This window comes from Lissotriton helveticus, chromosome 11 (genome assembly GCF_964261635.1).
Source record: "Lissotriton helveticus chromosome 11, aLisHel1.1, whole genome shotgun sequence".
NCBI lineage: Eukaryota > Metazoa > Chordata > Amphibia > Caudata > Salamandridae > Lissotriton > Lissotriton helveticus.
This window is the reverse complement of record NC_136072.1, coordinates 970,237,676-970,260,548: the sequence shown is the minus strand read 5'-3', so window position 1 is coordinate 970,260,548 and position 22,873 is coordinate 970,237,676. Positions and strand designations below refer to the sequence as shown.

Genomic DNA, 22,873 nt, shown 5'->3' with positions numbered 1-22,873 from the left:
TTTGTAATTGATCTTGTGACTCAACCAGTATTCTAGTCTGACCACTCTGTCTTATTATTGTTTTTGACATTTGAGACATTCCCCTCCCAGCCCACGTCTTCCTACACCCTTCTTCAACCTAAGTGCAACCTGATTAATGTTAGAAGCCTCTCAATGTAGATTAGGGGAGGATGCCGAAACTTACAATGCTAATTGCAATTTGTGAATTTCAGCTACATAAGAGAACTCCGATGCGAGCCAATTCGTATTGCCAGAGAAGACCATCGGCTCTGGAGTATGCCCCACCCTTGTCTGCCACTAAATGAGCCTGTACATTTCATGACAGAAACTCGTGCAGTGAGTATCCTCCTGACGCTAAAATGGTTTACAAGAGTGCTCTCAGAACCTATAAATCTTAGGTCAGGCAAGCAAGCTCCGTCGGGGCGCTATGGCTCACAAACTGCTGATTAACAGTAATGTGCGGAATATGTGAAACCTTCAGAGAATTCTCAAGTCTAGTAATCCTCAACAACAAACTGCTCCCTCCCAGGCTCCATTTATCAAAGCTCCTCCAGGGAAGCATCTTCAGCCCCCATGCAGAGAGCGATGTGACCCTATTTCATGCACAGACTCTGAATTCAGTCATGTTTCTCCTAAGGAGGTGGCTAATATTGTGAGTGCCAATAAGACAGGCTCTCTGAGTGATCCCTGTGCAGTTTAAAATTTTATTTAGGAAGGACTTTCATGGCTCCACCAGTAACCAGATTGGTGAATTATTTGCTTCTTTCTTCCTGCAGACTGGAAAAGAGTCTTTTGAATAAGTCTATCTTTGACCTTTCAGATGTGAGTAATTACTTCCCTATGTCACTAATACACTTACGTGGGAAGTTGAGAGAGAAGGTTGACAAACTTTAGTCAATGAAGTTTATCACTGCAAACTCCTTTCTCAACACAGCACAAGCTGGTTTTCATGCCTCTCGTGGTCCTGGTGTGGCACTGGCCACCATCCAAAATTAACTACAGATGATCTTGGATAAAGGCGGTGTTGCTGCCCTTATCCTCCTAGACCTCTCTGAAGCCTTTGGCACTGTGTGTCTTACCACAGTGCTTGGTAGCGTGGGCCTTCGTCTGCAAGGGGGGTCAAGGGGGTTGCTTGCCGACTCCCCCTCCCCTGATCCTGGATTGTTTACTTGTGCTTCAAACAAATTTCAAGATGGCGCTGCCTAAATAATACCGGCAGGGCAATCTTGAATTTTTGTAAACTATGCCACCCCCTGAAAATCTTTCTGCAGACACCAATGCTTGGTAGGAGTTGACGTGAGATGCCAGGTCATTACCTGCACTAGGTCAATTTTTAGACTGCAGATGAACCGTTCTTTTACCTCCTTCAGCTAGTCCGGTTTAATGCAGAGTACCTCATGGTTCCTCACTGAGCCCTCTGTTCAATAACCTTTCTACAGCTCCTCTTGAATAGCTGATTAAGAAGTATCTTCTTTCCTGCATGTGCTAAGCAGATTATACACAAATAACTCTTAGGCTGGGTACGATTGACAGTGTGGCTCACAACACCTTTCATTATGGACTGAGTGTCGAGGCTGACTGGATGTCAAGAAACTGTCCATAGATGAGTTCATATGAAGACCGAGGTGCTGGGAGTTCACTATTAGCTGGACCTCAAGACAGTGGCCACATTCCCTAGGGTAATGCCCATCGCCTGTCAACACTGCTAAAAATCATGAATTTCTGTGCTGGAAATAGCCCTTTCTGCAGGATCACCTCCAAAGTTTTTGCCTTCCTCTTCCCCTTTTTGCTAAATTCGTTTTTGTTTGTTCTAGGACACTGGGCACTATACCACTGCTGACCAGTACTAAAGTGCATATGCTCTGTATTCAAAACATGGTAACAATGGCTTATCCTCAATTGCCTTATTTAATTTACTTATAAGTCCTTAGTAAAGTCCCCTAGTTGCGCCCAGGGCCTGTAAATTAAATGCTACTAGTGGGCCTACAGCACCGACTGTGCCCCAACTTCAGTGGTCCTTTAAACATGTATCAGGCCTACCATTGCAGAGCTGTGTGTGCGGTTTTAGACTGCCATTTCGACCTGGGAAGTTAACCCACTTGACAGGTCCAAACCTTCCCTTTTATTGCATATAAGTCACCCCTAAGGTAGTCTAGGCAGCCCTACAGGCAGGGTGCTGTGTATGTAAAAGGTAGGACATGTAGTCTTGAGTTTTACATGTCCTGGTATTGAAAAACTTCTAATTTCATTTTTCACTACTGCAAGGCCTATCTCTCCCATAGGTTAACATTGGGATTGCCTTAAAACATCTTTCAAGTGTAATTTCCAACTGGAAAAAGATTGCGATTTGGAGTTTGGTGTCTCTGAACTCACAATTTAAAATCACAACTGATGGTGCAGTCGGATTTTAAATGGTAAGTCTGAAAATGCCACTTTTAGAAAGTTGCCCTTTTCTTACTTTAACCATTCTGTGCTTCTGTATATCTCTGCACACAAAGGGAGAAGGGTTGTGACATTTGCATCCTGATGGCCCATCACCAGGCTGATGGCACTCCCTGAGGTAGATTGGAAAGGAGGAGCTCAGGGTTCCAAAGAATTTCTTGTAACTCTCCTGGTGCAGCTGGACTTTGGCATCTTTGAGTCCTAACCTTGCCTGAAGTGCCCCCTCCAGTCATGGGCCTCAGAAGTGGGTTCTGCGGCTGTTTTCTTTCTGCAAAAATCGATGCAGTGATGACCCCTTTGCGCCGATTGAAACCGATGCTGTGCCTGCTGACGCAGTACTGAATCTACGATAAGAGGGTCCTAACTGCAGGGTTTGACAATGATACAGCGTCGATCTGAAGACGCCGCTGCAATGTTCGGCGCAGCGCTGATCTTTCGACACTGACTGTGAGGCTCAACCCCGATGCATCGACATGAATGTATGAATCAGAACCAACACATCGAGTCCTTGACACCGACTCTTACTCAATACAAGGTGCTTTTTGAGTGGGCCCTGTCTGGGTCCTGTGGGCAGCCGCCCTCCTTTGGGGTCAGCATGAACTTTGGATTTACCCCAGTCTGGTGCGACCTCAAGTAACCTTTTATCGCTATTGACTTCTAAGCACTGCTTTTGGATTCAATCTTTAAAGAATCGTATGTCGACTTCTACTGATTGGGTTTTTGTCATTTTGGTCTTGTTTTACTTAGATAGATATTTTCTATTTTTCTAAACTGGTGTGGAGTCTTTTTGTGGTATTTTTACGGTGTGCACATATACTTTACACTTTGCCTCTTAAGTTAGACCTGACTGCTCTGTGCCAAGCTACCAGAGGGTGAGCATAGGTTAATTTAGGTTGTGTATCTGACCTACCCTAACTAGTATTGTGGCTCCTGCTTGGACAGGGTACACACTCTGCCAACCAGAAACCTTAACTTCTAACATAGGTGATCAGTGGTGAGGATAGGAGTTGTGTTTGTGCAGTATCCTACAGTACATTACTACCCACATCTGGACCAATTTGAATCATTGTCTCTGATTCCTATTGCCGTTTTTTCCTAATCTCTTCTGTTGGCATTTTTAAGTTTTTCAATTCTCCCTGATTGGCAAGTTTGCTTTTTACTCTAAATCATGTCTCTGATTGTAGATTCTGCATCTGCATCTGAAAAAATGGAGTTTGAGGAGGTCAACATTGAGGGTTACACTGTGGCTCGGCTCAAGGATTTCTGAAAGGATTTTGGGTTTTCGTAAAGAGCACCACCAGGAAGGTGGAGATGCAAAAGACTCTGAGAGCCTGGTCAGAAACCCATGCTGCATTGAATTTGACCCCAGAGGAGGGTGAGGCTAAAGAACAGCTGGTTGAGGAGGATGCTTTGGACCAGGGTCTAAAAGAAGACCTTGGCCTGCTGTCTGTGGGGCAGGAAGACAAATTACTTCCAGTAATGGGGGTTCCTTCCAGAGGAGGGAGCAGATTTGTCATCCACAGGCCTGTCACAAGAGGAGCTGGAGGGCAGTAGGGATGGAAGAAAGTTCAAATTGGAGCTGGCTAAGCTCAAACTGGAGAGGGAGAAGACCCTGGGAGAAAAGAAACACACCTTAGAGGAGAAAAGGCTAGCAATGGAAATGGAGGAGAGCTAAAAGAGAATGATTATAGAGGAGAAAAATATCATGTTGGCTCAGGAATTGATCCTGAGAAAGCAGGACATTAAAGACAGACAGGTAGAGTCCAGCAGTAATGGTGGCAGCATTTATTCTGTGCCCTCTGAAAGGAGGGTCCATATACCCAAGGGCCTGGTGTCTGTTTTGGGGGTGGGAGATGACATAGACAGATGTTTGAGGCCTAACGAAATTGCACTCCAAATGCACAAGGTCACTGAGACAGATTAGAGGGCTAGTCTTTGGAGGCATATCCCTAGTAAGGGGAGGGACACTCTACTGGCCCTAGAAGGGAGTGACAGGATGAGATAGCCTCCATGAAGGAGGCCCTAATCACGAAGTTTGGTCTGGCCCAAGAGAAATATAGACAGAAATTCAGGGATAGTCAGAGTATTTCACCACAGACATTGGTGGACTGTATGGATTCTTTTTGCAAGGCACTCAATAGTTGGGTGAAGGGCAGCGAGGTGAAAGATAATCAGGTGCTGTATAATTTGTTTCCAACAGAGCATATGTTCAGTCTTTGGTTTTTTTGATCTGCGCCAACAACTTGTTGATAGTACGCTCATAGACCCCAGGAAGCTTGCTCAGGAGGTTGGCCTCTTGATCAGCACCAGGGTCCAAAGGAAGGTACCCCAAGAAGGCTGGTTAAGGCTCCCCCCAAGGTACCCCAAGAAGGCTAGTTAATGCTCCCCCCAGTAGAGTGAGGGGGAGGTCAAAAGAGACACAGACAGGACCCAGGGTAAGGGGGGAGAAAAGAGTTTCCATGTCCCTTTTGAGAAATAGGGAGGAGGTTCTATTTGGCGGTGGCCCGGGGCATCCCATTTCCAATCCCTCTACTTTGAATGTTTCCAGCGAGGACACAAGCAGGGGGACTGTGTCTGTTCTAAGAAACCACCCACTGGTGGTACCTGGCCAATGTGGCCTTAGGGGTAAGTAGTCCCTAGGGGCAGGTCATAGACCATGCCGTGATCTCCCTTTGTTGGTAGGTGAATCAGAGGGTGAGTTACTGATCCCGGATGGTGGGAGTCATACCTTTCACCAGGTGACAGAGGATGGGGTCCTAGTCACTGCTCTGAGGGACTCCGGGTTAGCCAGAACATGTTTGTGGAAAGGCTAGTTTCTCCAGAGCGGAACAACAGCCAGGTGTGTAGGGTAACTCTAGCACATGGGCAGGACTTTTTTCACTCAATGCCCTGGTATCGTTAGAGTAGGATGGGGAGGTGAACAGAGGAGGGTCATAGTTAGTCACCGGATGCCCATAGACTGCATTCTGGGGAATGAGTTGCCCCTGGTGTCTCAGGAGAACTGGTGGGGATGGCTGTGACATGCCCCCTAACAGTTCCGTTCTCTGGAGGTACCACTTCGAAGCAGAGGTTACAGGATCCCAGAGGGAGGAACAGGGTGAGGGAGAGCCCACCCCTGTCTCCTGTTCAGCCTCAGGGTACAGGCACCGGGCTGAGTGACCAGTCTCAGAATACCACCCCAGAACTGGTGGGAGGTGAAGTAAAAAAAGGGTGCAAGGCACCTCGGGCTACTGCCCTCACTTTGGGAAACCACAGAAGTCATTGAACCCTGGATGGCCTTTGGCCTAGCTGTTGACATATTTATTTATTTATTTGGACATTTTTAAAGCGCCTGGTGACGCCAGAAGGCGTGTCCCCGCGCTATGGTAAGTGATCAGTTGCCATCCCCCCCTTCCCGAGGATCTACCTGCTAAAAAGGTAAGTTTTTAATTTTTTTCTGAACAGGGCCTCTGATGGCTCAAGACGGAGGTCTAGGGGCAGGACGTTCCAGCACTTGGGAGCAAGGTATCTGAAAGACCTCCCACCCATCCGTGCCTTCCTAACTCTGGGCACCACAAGTAGTCCCGTCTGAGAGGACCGTAAATTGCGGGTAGGCTCATAGTGGGACACCAGACTCTGAAGTGGCACAGGGGCTTTGCCGCTCAGAATGCGATGGCACGTAGAGAGGGCCTTAAACTCAACTCTCTTCTCCACCGGAAGCCAATGGAGAGCTTGGAGAGCGGGTTTAGAGGGAGACCTTCTCGGGAGTTTTAGCACGAGCCGGGCTGCGGCATTTTGGAGCACCTGAAGGCGCCCCATGACCTTGCCTGAAGCCCCCAGATAAAGCAGGTTACCATAGTCCAGGCGCGAGGTGACCAGGGCGTGCACCAGCGTCCTACGAGCCGAGATGGGAAGTAGATCTAAAACCTTCCTCAGAGTTCTCAAGACACCGAAACACACCCCCGTCACCCGGCCAACCTGCGGGCCAAAGGCAAGGTCATTATCAAGCCACATGCCAAGATTCTTGGCCTCCAGGCTGGGCGTGGGGGCCTCACCTAGGCAGGATGGCCACCACGCAGGCGACCACGCAGAAGGCCCGCCCCCCACCACGATCACCTCGGTCTTGCTGCCGTTCAATTTTAAACAGTGTGCGGACATCCAGGCTGCAAGATCTTGCATGCAATTCCTGAAGATGTCCGCCGCAAGGCCGGGGGAGCGAGATAGGGAGACGACCAACTGCGTGTCGTCGGCGTAGGACACCAGGTGAATACCGTGGCCCTCCGCGATGGCTGCTAACGGGGAGACGTAGATATTGAATAAAGTCGGGCTCAGGGACGAACCCTGTGGTACGCCCTGGCCCAACTCGATCTCCCTCGAGTAGCATTCTCCCATCCTGACCTGGAAGCACCTATCAGACAGGAAGGACTTAATCCAACCAAGCGCAGCACCTGTGACCCCTCCTTCACTCAGACACTGTAGCAAGATGGTATGTGCTACAGTGTCGAATGCTGCACTCAAGTCGAGTAGGATCAGGGCCATAGTCTGGCCCTCATCCACACCCTGTCGGAGTGCCTCCACCGCCACCAAAAGTGCAGATTCCGTTGAGTGGCGGGGGCGGAAGCCAAATTGTGAGTCGTGGAGTAGCGAGGCCTCCTCCACGAACTGCATCAATTGCATATTAGCAATTTTCTCCGCTATTTTGGCCATGTAAGGTAGAAGGGAAATGGGGCGGAGATTGTCGAATTTCTCGAAGCTCACATTGGCCTTTTTTTGCAGGGGGAGGACAACCGCCCGTTTCCAGGCCTTGGGGACATTCTGGGACAGGAAAGAGGAGTCCAGAAGGTTACGAACATAAGGTTCGAGAACCTGCAAGCTGCCCTTAAGCCGACTGGGGGTCGTCGGGTCTCTTGGGGAGCCAGATTTAATTGACCCGCAGATGCGAATCAGCTCTTCTGTGGGCGGGGTAAGGAAGGAGGTAAGCTGCTGTACTCCCGTCTTTTCCACACCCTTCCCCCATGTAGGAACGTTAGTTGCCTGTCGAGGAAAGGAATTGTAGAGGTGAGTGACTTTGTTAGTAAAAAACTCTGCAACACGGTCACAGCCCTCCACCGTGCAGAGTTTCGAGGGGCATACAGCAGACTTGCTTATGGTGATGGATTTATAGATTGAGAAGAGTTCTTTGGTGGACTGCTCAGCTCCTTCAATCCTAGTGCAAAAGTACGCCGATTTGCCCTTCCGTAGTAGTTTGTGGTAACTACGCCTGCGGTTGGTGTATTCTGCTTTAGCGGAGGCGGAGTATGCTACTCTCCATAGCCTTTCAGCCCTTTTGCATGCTGCTTTTGCCACCCGCATATCAGCATTGAACCAGAGGGCAGATCTCTTTGCTCGGCCCCCCGATTTGGCCGCACCAAGTGGAGCAACCAGATCCAAGGCCTCTGTAATGCGTTGGTCTAGGTTGGAGTTGATCTCTGCCACACCTATTCCGCCAGGATGACCTTTGGCCGTAAGAGCCAAATTGAATGCGGATTGGGAGAATGCTGCCCATCTCCGCCTAGGATGTTTATCAGCTGGAGGGTCAATCAGTGCAGGTTCTTGATTCCCTATGGTAAAGGGGACAAGATGCTGGTCAGTCCATGGAATGGGGACCGGTGTGCATGCTTCCACTTGACTCCAATTAGCAAAAATTGGGTCAAGAAGATGACCCAGGTTATGGGTAGGATGCTGCACCTTCTGCTCAAATTGTAAATTCGCCATTGTAAGACAGAGGTCCATAGCTGTCTTATCTGATAGAGTGTCCAGATGTAGGTTCAAATCACCTAAAACTAGATACCTATCAGTGTTCAGAGCAGCATCAGTAACAGCTTCCACAAGTTTCTCAACGAAAGCTGTGGGGGAGCCCGGTGGGCGGTAGATCAGGAAACCCTTTAAGGTGGACTTGCCATTCAGAGAGATGGAAAAGACACCCGCTTCACTACCTTCAATAGTGGTGCGTTCAAGCTGGCATTGGTATTCCTGTTTCGCCACAATGGCGATACCCCCACCTCTCCCTCTGAGTCTGTCTAATCTTTGAAGACAGTAACCCTCTGGGATGGCCTCGATAATTTCTGGCATGGAATCCGAGTCCAGCCACGTCTCTGTGAGAAAGAGTAGGTCCCATCGCTTTTCAGCAAGGAGATCATGGATGTCAAGACAATGCTTTGGTAGGGAGCGGACATTTAGCAGACCACACATCAAAGGATGGTGGGCACTGGTTTGGGTTTGCCCTGCGCAAAAGGTGTAGCCGCAGTAGTTGCAGTCCACGCTCTTGTCCGCCTCCATGCCATGTGAGCAAGGTGTCAGGTGGCCATGGCGGAAGAGAAGTAGTTCCTCTCGGCTCCAGTGAATATGTGCTGCAGGAGGACCAGGGGATCTGGCCCTGGGCCGCAATCGGCCGCGGACGGGCGCAGACGGGCTTAACTCAGGCGCAACTCCGGCGCGCCTACGTCGCGCCCGCTGCGCTCGTCCGCTGCGCTGCCTGCAACACATCCGCCTTATATCCCCCCCAGCGCCCAACAGCTAGAGCGCTGCAGGCAGCTTCCGGAAGTGCTGGCTCGGACCCTCCACGCCCTCTGCTCGAACGGTGCTAGTCACCGGCGTCAGAACGAGGCGGGAGGGAGGGGCGAGTCCAGCAACTCGTTGCTAGGTGAAGGCAAACAGTCAAGCGTTTCCGCTAGTGAAGCTCAGCCGAGCAGAATCAAGATGTCGGGATCAGCAAGAGCACAGCGAGGCTTGTGCGAGCTGTCCGAGCGCTATGCCAGGTCAGGACAATACAATTTTACAGCTAAAAGTTTAAAAGAACACACGCCAGGTTAAGCGCGCAGCGCACAGGTAGCAATCACCCACACACTGACCACGCTACAGTAAAGCGGTAGGAACACTGCCTGGTCTGGACTAATGTGGCTATTAAAAATACAGTTTTTAAAGTTCACACACCAAAGTTAAGCGCGCAGCGCACAGGTAGCAGTCACCCACGCACCGGCGAGCGCTATAGCAATAAAGCGGTAGGGACACTGCCACTGCCCACTTACCACGCGAGGGAGCAGGTTCCAGTGCCTTATATCCCCCCCAGCGCCCAACAGCTAGAGCGCTGCAGGCAGCTTCCGGAAGTGCTGGCTCGGACCCTCCACGCCCTCTGCTCGAACAGTGCTAGTCACCGGCGTCAGAACGAGGCGGGAGGGAGGGGCGAGTCCAGCACCTCGTTGCTAGGTGAAGGCAAACAGTCAAGCGTTTCCGCTAGTGAAGCTCAGCCGAGCAGAATCAAGATGTCGGGATCAGCATACAGCTGTCAGTGGTCTCTGCTGGTTGTTGTCCTTGTGGTGAGAGATTTCCCTGGATTGCGGACAGAAGTCAGACCCAAGGGGTGGATTGGGCCACATCACACTGTTGGTCATGGTGGTACTGCCTGCCTACTGGGATGCATCTGTGAGCAAAGTAAAGTTAGATGCTGCACAGATGGTGTCCATAGGTGAAGAGAAGGGTTCCCTGTGGGTCAGTTTAGGGATCCTGAGAGTTTAGACAGAGGGGTTCAATTGGGTTCAGAGATGCGTAGAACTGGCAAATGCCCCAACATTAGAGGGTCATGGTCCATGTTCTATCACCCTCAGCAGGAAAGTCCATCAAGGTATTAATTAACCTACCCTGGCTTTAGGCTGGAGGGGGGTTGTGTTGGAAATGGCCTTTTCTGTAGGGACACCCCCAAACATTCTGCCTTCCTCCTCCCCTTTTTGCTGAATTTGTTTTTGTTGGCTCTAGAACTCTGGGCACTTTGCGACTACTAACCAGTGCTAAAGTGCTTATGCTCTTTACTCAAAACATGGTAATATTGGCTTATCCACAAATGGCACATTTAATTTACTTATAAGTCCCTAGTAAATTGCACTATATGTGCCCAGGGCCTGTAAATCAAATGATACTAGTGGGCCAGAAGCACTGATTGTGCCACCCACTTCAGTAACCCATTAAACATGTCTCAGGCCTGCCACTGCAGAGCCTGTGTCTGCAGTTTGAAACTGCCATTTCAACCATGCAAATTAACCTACTTGCAGTGGTGGCTCCTCCACTATGGTAGAGGAGTGTCGCCTCACTGCTTTTAAGCAGTGCAATGTTATCGTAAAGAAAACATAAAATGATAATAACTTTGTTATTATCCTTTTATGTTTCTGTGCTACTTAGCTTGAGGGCAGGCGGGTGCTGGTCTGTTCTTGGAGCAGGGCAGGGAAGGAGTGGTTTTCCAACTCCTAAGTGCGCAATGACTGTTTGGTCAGCCCTCTCAGGCAGCCCAAACCATTTATGCATACTTTTCCCGTTCTCCATGCAGGCTGCATTACAGCCTGCGTGGAGAACATGCACAGTCCCCCAATCCCTGGTTGAGCGTCGAACCAGAACGCTCAAAACCAATCATAGTGTTGAGTTGTGATTGGTCAGGGGAGGCTGAGTGCTTACCAATCAGCATTGCAGTATTGTGATTGGTCAGGGGAGTCTGGCTGTGCTTCCTGTTCCTCGAATCAAGAAAAGGAGAGCAGGAGCAGAGACACAGGACCCAGCAGCCAGGTAAGTATTTTTATTTTATTTTTACATTAACCACAACCCCCCGTCCGTGCGCCACCCCTCTCCCTGCACCCGACCACCACCAGTGAGCCATGCTGTTCACCACTGCCTACTTGCCAGGCCCAAACCTCCCCTTTTATTACATATAAGTCACCACTAAGGTAGGCCCTAGGCAGCGTTATGGGCAGGGTACAGTGTATTTAAACTATAGGACATTCAGATTTGAGTTTTACATGCCCTGGTAGTAAAAAACTGCTACATTTATTTTTCACTACAGCAAGGCCTATCTCTCCCACAGATTAACATTGGGATTTCCTCAGAGGTAGATTCTGCCGCTGTTTTCTGCAAAAATCGATGCAGTGACCCCATTGCACCGATGGGAACTGACGCAGTGCCCTTTGACGTTGATGCAGTGCCGATTCGACGACGACACGGGTCCTGACTGTTAGGTATGACGACAATGCAGTACCAATCCAAAGACGCTGCTGTGAGTCTCGACTTTGCGGCAGCGTCCGTCCTTCAATACCGACTGCAAGGCTCGACCCCCACGCAGCGACCTGACTGCATGAATTGGTTCTAACGCATCTAGTCCTCAACACCAACGCTTGCTCCGCGCAAGCTACTTTTTCAGCGGCACCTACATGGGTCCTGTAGCCAGCCTGCCCACCATCATGGTCAGCCTGAAATTTGGTCTCGTGCAACATCAAATAACCTTTTAGCTCTATTTACTTATAAGAACTGTTTTTGGATTTAATTAAAAAATTCATATCTGGACTTCTACTGATTGGATTTTTGTTGTTTTGTTCTTGTTTTAGTCAGATAAATATTCTCTCATTTTCTAAACTGGTGTGGAGTATTTTCAGTGCTTTCACTGTGTTATTGTAATTAATGTGTGCAGAAATACTTTACACATTCCCTCTTAAGTTAAGCCTGATTGCTCTGTGCCAACTAAGTTGAAAACATGTTAATTTAGGTTGTGTACCTGACTTACCTTGACTAGGATTGTGGCTCCTCCTTGGACAGGGTGCATACTCTGTAAACCGGAAACCTCAATTGCTAACATTCTGTTTTGAACTTTCCTTTAAAACACAGAGACAAAGTCACCTCATCCTTTTTTCGTCATCTAACGATTCTATGAAACAAACCTCCTTTTGCACCAGATAGAACACAGTACCCCATCCTGCCTGCGGTGCTGTGTTCTCTGCAAGATCAGGCAAATGCTGTGTATCTAAGGCTCCCTGCCTACTCTATTCAGCACCTGCAGCTGGTACAGAAAGCTACAGCACGGTGCCTACTTTAACTCCTGCAACAGGAGCCTAAGTCAAGCCACCTGTAGAGGCTTGATTGGCGGTCAGTACATCTGTCCGACATGATTAAGGTCTTCTGTTGATTCGACAGTTGTTTTCTTGGTAAACTCCCAAATCGTTCCTTGCTTCCACTTCCACCTTTCTTTTCCACATCAGATCAGAAACGTTGGCAGAAGGGCAGTTAGTCCGCCTTTTGGGTAGTAGAGGCCTCTAACCCTACTACGTTTGTAAAGTAGATGTATCTATAGTTTCCGGTATTTAGGAAACATCCCAAAAGAGGCAGTGTTAAACTGTAATGGACTCTCCTACTCTGAATGTAAGTGTACACGTTCTAGTGCCAGGACACAATTTGGTAACCATGTGCTTTAGAAGTACTAACAAATATAGATGACAATGGCATTTGGTACGCCTGCATGGGTTCTTATGAGGTTTACATCTTGCAGACAGAAACAGAAGATAGACCTAAGAATAGAAACAAGAGTTGGTTATTTCAAAATGTTTTCTTTTAAAGTAAACCTGTTCTGGGAGAGAATTAGCAGTGATGAGTTTGCAAACGTATGCCATGCATAAGTAATTAAAGCCTCTTGTAAAACCAAATCACGCATTTAGAAAGTTGAATGACTTTGCAGTTAGCAACAAGCGTCTTGGGAAGGGCTACTTGGGCAAGCATTAACATGAGATAAATGACCACTCCTAGAGTTCGTCAGAGTCGAGGGAATCCAGAGAGGAAACGAAACCAATGTCTCATGTTCCTACAAGCTCCTGCATTTGAAAAGTTTTCCTTGAATTTTGTCCCAACAACAGAGGCATCTGATCGTCCCATAACCCGTGCAACTTGCAGGGAATGCAATCAACTACCACCAGGGATTTCAAGAGATAATTGTAATCTGAATAGAATGCCAGGGTGCCCATATTAGTAAACCACAGTTTCAATAACACCCATAATTGCAATATCACTGGATCTTTGTTTGTAATGAAACAAGAGGAATTATGGGTTTAGTAATGTTTGTTGCTAACTAGTTCAAGAATCTGACCGGTCGGCTCAAGAAGTATCTTCTGCCTTTCCTGTGTTTATGCAGAGTCAGGGTCTTGAGGAGTGGGCCTAATGCAATGTCAGTAAGAAAAAAGCATTAGCAAAGCCAATAGGTCTCGCTTTTGGGGCCTACTGGCTTTACCAGTGCCTTTAGTGATGCAGTACAGCCTCAGCATCGGTGCAATGCTGTGCAGCAAGGCCAAAAGAAACCAATGAAGTGATGATGTGGCCGTGACATTTTGTATGAGAGTATGTGTGTCATTATGCATGTGTGCCTACAAAATGACACGGCTGACATTTTTCAAATTTACCGATTCTAAATGGATAATTACATTTAAAAAATGAAAAAGAAGCAGCACCAAAGTGCTTTTTTTAAGGTGGATGAGCAGATTACTACCTGGTCCTTCTGTGCCAATAAAATAGTTATCTAATTTATTTACAAAAAGATGGTGGACAATGGAGGAGCCGGTGGGGGGAAAGCAACGGAACTGACCAGGAGAGGGGAAAACAGCACATCAGGGAAAGCAACACAGAGGCAGGGTAGAAGCACACAAGTGAGAAAGCAACACAGAGCACAGATTAGGGTGTTTAGTAAGGAGGAAAAGCACATGAGAGGGAGCTTGCAGCACAAGGGATACAGCAACACAGTGCAGGGGGTAATTGGCAGGGGGAGAAGCACACAAGAGAGAGAGCTGGAAAACATATGTACTCTCATGGAATGCTTAAACAAACCAGTCAATAAGAGAGATTGTAAAGAGGTCATACTCCAGGGGAGGGACAAACACAAGATGGACACACGGGGACAAAGAAAAATCATTGAATAAGAAACAAGCACAGAAGAGTGACAATAAAGTCATCCAGGGCTTTAAATGGGATGGAAAAACTGGGGAGTCTCTCAAAGGGGCGTGGCCAATGTAATTAAGGGCGTGGGTTAAAAACACATAAGCTAAAAATCTGTGCTTAGCTTAGTGTACCACCCAACTTGCATTTTGCTGTTTCTGTTATTGCATCCAGATATATGATACAACAAGTAACATCATACCTACAACAAGTCAGTCCTATTGGCTTTGTCAATAGTTGTTAGTTGCATAAGATAAATAAGCAGCAACTATGGCTCGTATACAATATTGAAAAAGCTTCCACTTAAAGCCCTGGTGACAGACACCAGGACGATGTTGATGCTCCTGGGTTTCAAAAAGAGAAGGGAAATCCAGAGAGAAAATGACTCTTCAAAGGATTTCCCTTCTCCTACAATGCTCACCTGGCATGACATCATGCCGTAACTTCTCCACTAGTGAGAAGTGAGGAGTGTCAGCATGCACACATCAATGTGCCTGCTGTCACTGCAGTCCGGAAAAAATTGACCTCCTATGCCAGGGCACAAAACAGAGCCCGATCGAGATCTGTTTCGAGGCCTCCTTTAAAAAAACTCCTGGTGCTCAGCACTGGTGAGACCCGGCCCACTTAAAGCCCTGAAGTCAACCAATGGTAAGCAATGAACGAACCGTATGTGCCTGTAAGTTCTTGATAAGGCCTCAGCAGTCCTTTTGTAACCATACTGTTTGTGGTATCTAGTTGGCTCAACCTATAAAGCATATACACCTACCTATATAACAAGAAATGAGACTCATAATTGGGAAGCAGTAGGCTAGTGCCCTTACTGCACTAAATATTGCTGCAGCCCTGGAATTGAAAAGCCAGGATTTTCTCTGTCTGGCACACACAACATGGCAGGTATCCTAAAGTCTGCAGCCAGTGGTCTTACACTGCAATGGTCTCTAACGCGCGCAAAGAAATGGACCTTCCTGTCTTTTTGGGTAGTAAATAACAGGCATAATTGGGGAGTAGTAGGCCCCTCACACTCCTGGGCTCTGGTGCCGATGCTCCTGTTGCACAGTTGATGATTACGTTCTTGGATGAAAAGCTGGGACTGTGGAAGGAGTGAAAATTTAGGTGTTTCCTTTATTCACATGCGTTTTTGTTTAGTAGAAAATGACAGTCGTTACTTAATGCTTTAATTTGCATTGTTCTAGTAAGACCAGAAATAACATTTCAACAAGCAATTCCTTCAAGTTTTGATTACCAACTCTCATGCTGTCAATGAAAATGTCTCCACGCGGCACAATCAATGTGCTTCAAAGGGCAGAAAAAGAAGGCATTTAATCTTCCAAAAGATAGTTATTTAGTATTAGTTTGAGACAGTTTAGGACTGCACCTGGCTATCGCCTCAAACTCTTTCCACATAGAATAACAAAATGAATGGCACACAGTAATGCCTTTACTTCAGTAACAATATAGTCCATGGGTCCCCAACATTGGCCCAAGAGGGCTGGTGCTGTAGAAGACTGTAAGGATGTTGACAATAGAAAATTGTATACGGTGACTCTAGATGGTAAGTAGTAACACCATGCTGGACACGCCTTGCTTTAGCCAAGAATGACTAGGTCATATCTGAATGTAAGATGCGTTGTACAATATCTTTCAATAAGTCTGCCGACTACAGAGCCTTCCAGGCACCTCCTTAAATGGCCTTCGACCGTTGGAGCAAGAACCAAAACACACATTCCATACGTTGCTTGGATCCTTCAACAAAAGTTGATAAGGAAAACTTATTAGAGAAAAATTAAAGGAAACAATCTACATCATAAAAATAATTAATCCGAACAATAATCTTCGCCTCCCATTAAAAGAGGGCAATAAATGTATACGCATGAATCATAAATATAACGCGTAAAGAGTGATATAGTCTGTTGAAAGTTTGATGGGTCCCAAAATGTTTTACTGTGTACATTTCTGCGGTCGGGTCCCAGCTCAAACACTGATTACCCCTGCCCCACCCAGCGCACACAATCTTTAAAAATGGACTGCAGCTGTTACCTCATCAGTTGGGGCCGATACTTTGCTCTTCATTTAAAGAGGCCCTCGGAATGTTTCTTCCCACTGGTGTTTAATACAGATCACCTGATAAAGGAACTTGGTCTTCTGGTTCATTGAGTTAGTCAGGTCAGCATGTAGAGTACCGAGAACTCTGAAGTTCGTTCTGATTGCACGTGCGAACCTGGCGTGGCCGATCTGGCAGTTAGGTGTTAACGGTCGTAGGGAGTGGCCACAAACAAGGAAATGAGATGATAAACATCTTGATACTTTAGAGCATAATGGAGTTTAAATGACATGCCGGCAGCTGCATTTTATACGCGAGGCAAATAAAGGGACTGGCGTTAGTTAAATAATCCAATCCTCACTGGGTTTGAAAGCCACATAAAGATGGAAATACCCCGGGTAAGAGTTGTCATAGTCATTCGGAACATATTCACCATAGAGTGAGTACAAATTTAAAGTACTATCTGGTACGGTAGTGCTGCTGGTCACTGTAACTGATGGTACCTCCTAAATTTTGGCTCACACTATGGGGCATATTTACAAGAGAAGTGGGGAAGTGATGTGTTAGCATTCCTGGCTTAACGTCTCTCTCTGCCACTTCAGAAACGAAGGGCTGCACCATATTTACAAGAACATGGTGCAGCCCTGCGTTTCCCCCTGTGTTGGTGCAAAACTTTGCAGCCTAACGCCAACGCAGGCACCCTTGCATCATAGACCTACCCGTGTCTGGCCGTCACCAGAAGTTGGCCAGATGCGGTTAGATCCCGTGCCTTGGAGAACCATCATCATTTTTATCTTTATTTCGGCAATACATGCCCTAAAAAACATAGATACAATCATAAAAACAACATTTTCATTATAAAAACAGTGGGTTAAAAACAAATTCATGATGCTACAAAATCTACATAGTAGATGATTCAAGACAGTCAATAATCTCTGCATCATAAGTTAAAACATTCTTTGTAAAGTGCAAGTGTATTAAGAAAGTTAAGCAGTATTCAGCACACCCCTTCGTTTAATCCATATCGCCGCTAGAAATTTTCCAACAACAAAAACAACTATAGGTGACAAGTCCGTTTTAAGAATACGATAGGCTTGCAAGCAGTGTGTGATTCGCATGTTTTTACACAAGGGCACCAACCAGTGCCTCCTCATTTGTCGATAAGCTGGACAAAAAAACATAACGTGTATTTCAGTTTCCAGATCACAACTGCAGTTGGGACAATTTTTCGGGGCAGATAAAAGCCAATTACATGTAAAAGCTCTAATTGGTAGTGTGCCATACCTCCACTGTAGATACAGCTTCCGCGTAAAAACAGGAAAGATATCATCCATAACACTTTCAGAGTAATAAAAATCCTTTTGCTTTAAAAAACAATCTGTTAGAGTGCCACTGCGTGCACTGCATATTGTTGCAATTCGTTTGTTTTCATAGAAAAGTTTAGACAAGCTTTTCCTTGGGTACCTGGGACAAGCAGTTTCAGGATTATACCACATTTGCGGGAGCCCTAACTTAATAAATTCATTTTTAATATAAGCGAGCCATGGGATTTTCCACGCATTTGGTGTGCTTAGGATTTCTAGTAGTTCCTGTCTATCAGCAGAAAGCTCCGGAGTGCTCCATAATCTCCGCCAAAACGCTAGAGGCTTCAAGCCCACAACCTTGTCAATTGGCCTTAATCCAATATCCAATCTAATAGATACCAGGGGAGTGCTGGGGGGCAACGTCAGTAGTTGCCTGAGGAATTTATTTTCTGTAACGACCATCTCGGGCCTACAGGCGTATCCCCACAATTCGCCCCATGGGTGACCGCCCCTCTCACTTGTGTTTTATAAATCTCCACAACTGTCCGAATAGGTTTTATAGTAGAGGTATTAGAGAGCCTTAAAATACCCTGCCTAAGTTGGGACTTGATTTGGTGCGGGGACCACGTCATATTTTCATTGAGGGTTACCCCTAGATAGATAAAAGTTTGGACTCTTTCCAGCTTAATTGTTCCAACTACGGGGTTCGGTCTCGTGGTTACAGGGGGGGTGAAAATCATAAATTTGGTTTTTGCAGCATTGATTTCCAAGCCCCTATCCTCACAAAATCTCACAAAGCAATCCAAAACCGTCTGTAACCCCATTGGTGATTTTGAAAGCAGCAGGGTATCATCTGCAAACATTATCGCCGGTACCCTGCTGCCAGCTAATTTGGGGGCATCAGTGTATTCTCTCCTGTTTAGGTGGGAGATTACCCCGTTGACATAAAGGCAAAACAGGTTAGGCGCCAAAACGCAACCCTGTCTTACCCCTCTGCCAACGGGGAATTTTGCTGTTGGAGACCATTTCTTCCACACCTAACCCGTGCAAAGTTGTCGTGATGGAGCCATATTAGAATATGCAAAATTTGATGGGGGATGCCCAGTTCAGCAAGTACAGCCCATAACTTACATCTTGGGACTAGGTCGAAGGCTGCTCGCAGGTCAACAAAGACCGTATAGAGGCTTCCTCCCTCGATCTTAACAGACTTCCAGAGCAACATGTTCAGCCGGAGGATCTGGTCCATTGTAGACACATTATTTCTGAACCCAGCTTGGAGGGGGCTTAGTATGGAATTTTCCTCCATCCAGTCCTGGAGGCGGTCCAATATTAACCTGCCAAAGATCTTTTGAGTAACATCGATCAAACTGATCGGCCTGTAGTTGGCTGGGAGCCCTTCTTGAAGATAGGGACAATCTCTGCGCCCAGCCAAGTACCAGGTATTGGCATCCCTCTCAGGACTGCATTAAAAATGACTAAGAGGTATGGGGCCCATACTATGGGTTGATGTTTAAACAGATCACCCGGGAGCTTATCTAGCCCCGGGGTCTTCCCCGCTGCCAGTTTAGAAATTGCATCACTGACCTCCTACACCGTGAAGTCAGTTACATCTGAATACTGTGTTTGTTCTGGCAGCGCCGCCCCTTGATCTCCCTCCAGGTTAGTGAGTTCCACTGCATAAAGTGTTCGGAAATGTTCCTCCCATACACTTTCAGCTATTTTAGCCTCCACGGCTGCAACTGGTTCTGTCGAGCCTGTATTCACTATGGACCAGAATCTACGGAGGTCTCTGGCTGCAAGCGCATTAGATAGGTCAGTCCAATTGTCGTGGTCCCATTCCTCTCTTGCGTTCTTCATTGTATGCTTATAATTTGCTCTCATAGCCTGTACTACTAGCTTGGGGGATTTATGTTTTATGGTAGAAACCAATTTAGTCTTTGCTCTTCTACAGGTTGAATTATACCATGTAGCCCTATTTCCCTTTAGTGGCTGCTTAGTGCTGCGCGGATAGAGCACACCTTCCAGTTTATTTATTAACTGCTCATGTAAGGACCCCAACTTACAATACAAGTCAGCAGTATGTTCATCATTAATTGCAGCACTAATCTCCTCCAAAATAGGAATGGTTAGAGCGTAAAGCTCAGAAAGTCGCTACGGCTTTTCCACTATTTTCGCCCACTTTATTCAGCACGCAACCAACGCTCCCCACCAACGCTCCTCACGACCGCACCAACGACCCCCACCACCTCCATCCGCGCCTGGACCCCGATCACCACCGACGACACCATCCGTACGATGAACTCCATCCACTCCGGATCTCCAACCGACCCCTGCCCTCACCACGTCTTCAACAAGGCCGGCGCTGTCATCGCCCCCACCTACGAGACATCATCAACACCTCCTTCGACACCGCCACCTTCCCGGAGAGCTGGAAGCACGCCGAACTCAGCGCTCTACTGAAGAAACCATCAGCGGACCCCACCGAACTCAAAAACTACCGCCCCATCTCGCTTGTCCCGTTTGCGGCCAAAGTCATCGAGAAGACCGTCAACAAGCAGCTGGCCGCCTTCCTCGAGACGAATGGATCCCTCGAACTCTCGCAGTCTGGCTTCCGGGCCAACCACAGCACCGAGACCGCACTCATCGCAGCCACCGACGACATCCGAGCCCTGCTCGACAACGGAGAAACAGCGGCCCTCATCCTCCTGGACCTCTCCGCGGCTTTCGACACTGTCTGCCACCGCACCCTAGTGCAGCGCCTCAGCAACGTCGGAATCCAGGAGAGTGGATCATCTCCTTCCTCGCCGGAAGGACTCAGCGAGTCCGCCTTCCACCGTTCAGATCAGAAGCCACCAAAGTCATCTGCGGCGTACCACAGGGATCATCGCTCAGCCCCACCCTCTTCAACGTCTACATGAGCCCCCTCACAGCCATCGCACGCCAACACAACCTCAACATCATCTCCTACGCCGACGATACTCAGCTGATCCTCTCCCTCACCAACGACCCAGCCACCGCCAGAGCTAACCTACACGAAGGGATGACAGACGTTGCCGAGTGGATGATGACCAGCCGCCTGAAACTGAACTCAGACAAGACGGAAGTTCTCATCCTGGGCTCCTCGCCCTCCGCCTGGGACGACTCCTGGTGGCCCCCCGCCCTGGGCAGTGCACCCAAACCGACAGACCACGCACGCAACCTGGGCTTCATCCTGGACTCCTCCCTCTCCATGACCAGACAAGTCAACGCCGTCTCCTCGTCCTGCTTCAATATCCTGCGCATGCTACATAAGATCTTCCGGTGGATCCCCACCGAGACCAGGAAGACGGTCACCCAGGCCCTCGTCACCAGCCGACTGGACTACGGCAACGCCCTCTACGCCGGAACCACCGCCAAGCTCCAGAAGAGACTTCAGCGGATCCAGAACGCCTCAGCAAGACTCATCCTCGACATCCCCCGACACAGCCGCATCTCCGGACACCTGAGAGACCTGCACTGGCTCCCGGTCAACAAGAGAATCACCTTCCGCCTCCTCACCCAAAGCCCTACACAACCAAGGACCAAGATACCTCAACAGCCGCCTCAACTTCTACACTCCTACCCGCCAGCTTCGATCAACCAGCCACACCCTCGCCGCCGTCCCCCGCATCCGAAGAGCCACAGCAGGAGGAAGGTCCTTCTCCTACCTGGCCGCCAAGACGTGGAACTCCCTCCCGATCCACCTCCGCCTGACCCAAGACCACCTCGCCTTCAGGAAGCAGCTCAAGACCTGGCTGTTCGAGCAGTAGCAGACCCCCCCCCCCCCCCCTAGCGCCTTGAGACCCTCCGGGTGAGTAGCGCGCTATATAAATGCTTTGATTGATTGATTGATTCTCCTGCCATTAGCTAGGAACATTCTCGGGTCCGGGGCACCACTGCCATCCAAAGTCTCCCCTGCGTCTCCAGGAATTATAATTTTTAGACTTAGAGCATTATGGTCGCTATCATTTCTTTGGATTACAAGGAAATCTCTTATTGTGGGACAGGATCGAGTTTCCACAAAAAGGTAATCCAACCTAGACTCATGGACCGGTTTATTGAATGTACATTTTGGGGGAAGGTCTGAGTTAACACGCCCATTACACGCCCTGATGGAGTGCTTGAGTGTTAATGACATAATTTGGACCGCAAGTGGTGTCCATGGCCTAGGAAACGTAGCCTCCAATGGCGGTATTCCCCAGCGTGCGTCCTCTTCCAGCAGGGCTCCATCTACCAGTCCTGCCAGTGGCTCAAAGTGACAGGTAAGGTCACCACCAACCACGAGCTGGGCACCGATGGGAATGGAACTTATAAATGTGGACAGTTCCTCGACTGTTTTAGACTCCATAGTAACACCCCTTGGTCTAGAGTATACATTGACCAGTGCAAGCTTGGCACCATTGGGCCATTCCAAAAGTACACACTGCACATCATCAGATAGTGTGTTCACGGTCTTAGCCCTGCAGCCTAGATGGGAACCCACCCATACTGTGAGGCCCCCCGAGGAGCGTCCCCTCCCCCCATCTCGCTAGTGTGGAGAAGGAGGCATAACCAGTGTGTGTCTTGTCTTCTCTGGCCCATGTTTCTTGAAAAAGACACACATCATTCCCATCTATAAATGCACCCCACTCTGGACAATCAATCTTATTACAGAGGCCTGCCAGGTTCCATGATAATATTGTTAGTGGGCCTTGATTGACGTGTACAGCAGAGCCCCTCCTGTCCCCGTTGGTTTTTCCCATAATGGGCTCTGCGCTCTCCTGTACCACGTCTATAGAAAGTGGGTCTTCCGACTGAGTAGGCTGAAGAGGAACAATACAGGGATGGAATTCCGTGCTGTTCGTAACAGTTTTATTACTTTTACTCTCAGCCTGCCTGGGGACTCCGTTGGTGCTGCAACAATCCCCATCAGGGTTCGTTATAGAGGGCCCCCTATGTTTTGTTGTATTACTACGGCCTGTTAGTTCCCAGCCAACCTCCTGCACCACATGAAGGGGGAGTCAGTCGACCATTTCCAGGGGGCTAAAGCGATTAGGACTCAAAGGGGGCCCTGGTGGATAAATATTGGCATTCCCAACCCTGGTCCCGCATCTCCCTCCCCCAGAACCCACTCTCATCCAGCCATCCTCCCCCTCCCCACTAGGACTCCATGAACCAGGTCGATAGAAAAAGGACAGTGGGAGGGACTGAATAGTAGTGTTGAAATCTCGGTATGGCCAGGAGCAAATATGTGTGACTGTTCTCGGATCTCGAAAATTTACCACAACACAGTCCCCATTGATGTTTTTAATAGTGTTGCCTATCCACTGTACCCTACGGACCA

The 22,873-nt window shown here is 48.2% G+C and overlaps 1 protein-coding gene across 1 annotated transcript in view; it reads right to left on the bottom strand.

The window, feature by feature from the left end:
• Positions 1 to 16,348, bottom strand: part of LOC144792346 (clustered mitochondria protein homolog) — a 487,620-nt gene extending 471,272 nt beyond the window's left edge. Inside the window, exon 1 of the mRNA XM_078667308.1 lies at positions 16,225 to 16,348. The gene's annotated coding sequence lies outside the window, so the exon portion shown is untranslated. The remainder of the gene's footprint in view (positions 1 to 16,224) is intronic.
• Between the last annotated feature and the right edge of the window lie 6,525 nt (positions 16,349 to 22,873).